Source organism: Trifolium pratense, linkage group LG5, assembly GCF_020283565.1.
Source record: "Trifolium pratense cultivar HEN17-A07 linkage group LG5, ARS_RC_1.1, whole genome shotgun sequence".
Classification (NCBI taxonomy): Eukaryota; Viridiplantae; Streptophyta; class Magnoliopsida; order Fabales; family Fabaceae; genus Trifolium; species Trifolium pratense.
The window spans coordinates 32,197,794-32,202,842 of NC_060063.1; the positions used below are offsets into that span (position 1 = coordinate 32,197,794).

At 36.4% G+C, this 5,049-nt stretch overlaps 1 long non-coding RNA gene across 2 annotated transcripts; it reads left to right on the forward strand.

Moving 5' to 3' along the window:
* The first annotated feature begins 1,783 nt into the window (after positions 1–1,783).
* On the forward strand, positions 1,784–3,978 carry LOC123882858. 2 transcript variants are annotated; one of them, XR_006800009.1, is made up of 3 exons: positions 1,784–1,967; positions 3,252–3,306; positions 3,874–3,916. It is a non-coding gene; the product is annotated as an uncharacterized LOC123882858 (long non-coding RNA). The 2 variants fall into 2 exon arrangements; XR_006800008.1 differs by lacking the exon at positions 3,874–3,916 and adding an exon at positions 3,924–3,978 and having other exon boundaries at positions 1,785–1,967.
* Positions 3,979–5,049: the final 1,071 nt, after the last annotated feature.

The window sequence follows — 5,049 nt, forward strand, 5'->3', positions numbered from 1 at the left end:
TAGACAATTATCAACAATTCCAGACATAAGTGTCACATAACAATTATCACACTTAGCAAAATATGTGTCATATACCAATTATCACATAATGTACACATACCCTAATGCAATATAATGCTTCATCTTCATGCGATGTCACCTAGACACATCTAATGCATGTGGTACCATATTCTTTATTAGAGTATCTCACCTCTAATATCCTTCTTTATCGGATAAATATAATCCGATATACTTCTTTATTGGAATATCCAATATCCTATATAATTCATGAATGCATGTATGTATATCATGAATTCACTCACATTTAGTTAGCATATAGCTCTTCATTTATTAAGTGAATATAATTCAACTTACTTCTTTATTAAGATACCTCAATCTTAATATTCTTCCTTTATAATCATCACACAACATCAACAAATAATTGCATAAGAACACAATTAAATCATACCATCAACATACTTCGTTTATTACATACAATGTATTCACTTGCATTTTAACACAATACCAAAAATATAAGCTAATTGTATTAATCATGCATTATCTCACAAAACAAACTCTGGAATCGGAATCTACGCGAAAAACTAGGTAAAATAGGTTTCGGGTGCAAAAGCTGTCAAAACGCGATTTTACACTAAAAATCACTTATTTCGTCCCAAAATCACTTATATGACTTCCAGAAAACATACCAAGCATAGATTATGATTATACATGCTCAAAAACACTTAAAAGCAACTTATCAACACAAGTAATCACTTATTTCATGGTTTTTGACATATTTAGATCTAAACTCATAACATAAAGTTCTTAGCCAAAAGATCTACAAATTCCCATTTAAAACTTCCCAAATTCGTTTCATACAAATGGATCACTCAAGGATCATGGATCTACTCTCATACCTGGATTCGAAGAAAAACTCGAAGATTGCTCTTGAATCCCTTCCTTTCTCTATGCCCTAGCTCCTCTTCTCTTCCTTATGTAAGACCCATAATTTCATTGTACATTAAGGATATTAAGTGTTCGTTGTATTTGGAATAAAATGAATGTTTGGTTGAAGTCAATTGAGTCGTTTTTCAAATTCGTAAGCACGTTGCGTTGAAAACAAGTGTAGAAAAACTGTTTTGTGTGAAGTCTGAACGTATACGTGCCTTTTTCCCCCTTTGCGTTTTGATTTGGTTTTTATGGTCAACATGAAAGTTGTAGATCTCGTCGTTAGCTTTCCAACGATTATTGGTGCGTCTCAATTGGACAATCGGAACTCAAGTTATGATCGTTTCCGTAAGAGGCGGATTCGCAGAAATCGTGCTTGTTTCGCGCTCGAGTGTCGGAATAGCATGAGGTTGGTTTCATTAGTCTTATTTTATGGATGAGGTTGTTCCTGCGACTTTAGAGATCCATTTTTCGAGTTGTTCTAGTTTTCGAGAAAACAGGCAATATTTTACCCGCTGACGTAAAATTTTACGGTTTCGGAATTCAGTAAAATTTTAGATAGAAGGTTTATATATCTGCGCGAGTTAGGATATGTCCTGAGATTAATTTTCGAGAGCGTGGAAGAAAATTACAGTCGCGAAAAAAAGATTCGGCGATAAGTTTTGGAAATATTTTGAGACGGACGTTCGTTCTGTAAGTTTTCTGTTTTTACGAATTTTGTTCGTCGCGGCGCGCGAAGGTTGTGGGGCGTGTTAGAAATATCTAGATATTTGTGTAAGGGAATTGGAGGGCTAGGATTGGTCAAGGGAAAGTTCTTTTGATCAAGTGGTCATGGTGGAGCAAGACCACTTGTCATAGGTTTTGTTTGGTAGACTTTTGGGACTTAGAAAAAAATTGTGAAACCTCTCCTTCTCTTCTCTCACAAACCGTCCTTCTCTCCCTCTCACACAAAGCTTCATTGATTTTTCATTTCTCACCCATTCAAGCTAGGAATTGTCTTGTTGGATCAAGGAACTTGCAAGGATATCACTACTCATAAGGTAACTAACCAATTCCTTACCTTTGTTGCTCTAATTCTCCTAGTTTTAGAAATTGTTGTTGAGCCTGATTCTTGAGAATTTTCTAGGATGTTAGTTTTGGTTGATTGTGGTTTTAGGGAAGTGTTTAGGATTAGTATATAAGCTTGTTTAAGCTTGGAAAGTTTGGATTCTCATGGTGATTGAAAGTTTCACAAAATTTTGTTAGGTTTTGAAGAAATAATTTTGAAATGGTCATAACTTTGTGAAATTTTGTTGTGCTTTTATTTTTGAGGTTGTATTTGAGCTTTGTGGCAAAATGGATATTGGATTATGGTCTTGGTTTGGTGATACAAGAAAAATAATTTTTTGGTGTGTGTTCTTGAGGCATAATGAACATATTTTCTTAGAAACTTTTGTTTTGATGCTAAGTGGTTCAATTGATCAATGTAATGGCTTTGTGAACTAATAGAGGATTGCTAGGATGTGGCATTGTAAAAAAATTTGAGTGTTGGCCTAGTTTTCAAAACTTTTGCCATGAGGAAAATTTTGAAAAGTGAGGAGGAGTTTTCAAAAATTGTTAAGGCTTTGGGGGAGGCACGATTGTGGTCTAGGGCGAATTACCATGCAAAAAGATTTGGGTAAAAATGGGGTAAAAATGGTTTTGGTGTGGGTTGTGTCTCAAAGAACCAAAAATTGAAAATGTCGTAATTAGAGGCTTTGCCCGAAAAATTTTTGGGTGCTTGGATTAGTGACTCGGGGGTATTATGGGATATTACCAAGCTCTCGGAAGCGAAAAATTTTGAGCGGAAGTGTGATTTTGGTTTTTGGGGGCAGCCCCTAAAAGGAAAAAAATGGGAGGATTTCCAAAATTTTTCTAAGTCCACAATGTTGAAAAAATGATCATGTTTTTGATGAATGATCTTAGGTGTGTAAAAGTAAGATTATAGGATTGTATTTGGAAAGAAAAACTTGAAACTTGCAACGCAAGAAAAACTCGATTATTTTGTCGAGACATTTTCATAAAATTTTTAGGTTGTTTTCAAGTGTTTTGGTAGTGTGTGAAAGTGTCCTTTGAAGTTTAAAACCATAGAGAGCAATGGTATGCTTTGAAAACGAAAATGTGTTTGTTTTGTGAAAAATAGTGTATTTAACTTCGGGAATTTTTAATCACCATGGGGAGGACTCGAATATAATATCCGAGAGTGTTAGGAAGTGCCTTAGATGCATCTAGACCTTTGTTGATAGGTTTAGTTTCATTATAATACTTTGGGCGTGACTTATGGATTGTACGCTCCACTATTTTAGGGCGCACGAATTGTTGCATAACTCGGAATCGTTTGTAATTGGAAGCTTCGCCAAGGTAAGGGCACCTTTTTATTTCCGTCAATAGCATTAGGGTATGCTTGTGGTTATGCTTGTTGTGGTTCCATGCTTGTGTGCTTGGTTGTTTTCGATGTTATTTGTCTTACGTATATGTGGGAAATATATGTGTTGACATGTGGTTATGAATATGTGTATGTTTGTTGCATTAGTATATGTAGGGACGTATGCTCATGCAAACATTGTCGGTATTTGATCTGGGTGATTGTACCGGGTGATACTTCCGCCTTTAACGGAGACGGTATTTGATCTGGGTGATTGTACCGCCGTTAATGGAGCCGGTATTTGATCTGGGTGATTGTACTCCGGAGTATCCACCAATTGAGTTGGCATTTGATCTGGGTGATTGTGTCGGGTGTAATCCACCTTTTTCCGGAATTCATGCATGTGGCATTCGATCTGGGTGATTGTGCCACAACCATTCATTAGAGGTCTTGCATTAGGGTATGTGTGCACTTTATTTATTCTTCTTGGTGTGAGGATGTGATAAGTGTTTACCGCTTTCTATTCTGGTATGTGTATTCGGTATTTTATTACTTGTTTCCAGTTGGTGACCCTTATTTTGCATGCCATATCGCGGGCTCCTCCCACCCCCAGACGATGGAGCGCCATCTGAGACCGTAGGTCGTGTGGACGGCGAGGACTTCGTGGACTATCCCGGAGTGTAGAGAGTAGCGCTTGTTAGGCTACATTTTGGTAGGCTTAGGGCCTAGGTTATATTTTGGGATGACTGTATGTTTTATACATTATACTCAGACATGTTAGTGTTGAGGCAAAATGCAAAATCTCAATTTGATGTTTTAAAGATAACAAACATATTAATTATATTTTAAATGTAATTCTGATCTCATTGTTATCTAACAAGTGCTCTTGAGTGTTTTAATTAGTCAGGACCAATTAAGCTTCTAATCTCAATGATATTCATTATGTTTTGGCAAAAAGAGAAGCTTCAGGATCAGTCTGAGAATGATCTCTGATTTAATTGCAACATTCTCCTCATGAACAAGAATAATTGCAAAAGCACTTATTTCATTAAGTCAACCATATACAAGACAAAGAAGCACTTTATCATGGCTTTAACTCACAAGATCACAACAGTCCATGATCAATTAAGGCAAGGAATAATTGGAAGGAAAGTGACTTTCCTCTTTGGACAAAGTTAATGATCAAGCATGTGCAAACATGATAAATTCTCAAGGCATCATCTAATCAGGTGTATCAAGAGTGTTTGGACAAGAATTACATAGACCAATAAGGATGAGACAACACACATTCAAATCATAGTTGTCATGTACCTTCAATGTCATTATTTAATGAACATTCTCCAAGAGATTAATTTTTAATCAAGAAAAGGAAGTACATGGAAAGGACAAGTGAATAGTTATGCAAGGACATCACAGCTGCATTCCCTTCATACTACAGCTGGCCACAGTTCTGCATCATTCTCCATTTGAAGATCAAGTGTAAAATTCGCCCAGATTGGAGAACGATCTCAGAATGATGCTGAGAATGACTGTCCTTTGCTTTTGAAGTTGCAAGCTCATCTACAGCTGGCCAAAACGTGCCTAAATGATCTATAACAGATATACTTGGTGAGGAAGCAATGAACAACTATCTACAGCCCATTGCAAGCTGTCATTTTGGCCCTTTTAAGTGAAAATATGAAGAACAGCAGGGAGAACGTTCTGAGAAAGATCAGTTTGAGCTTATCCACTCAACAATT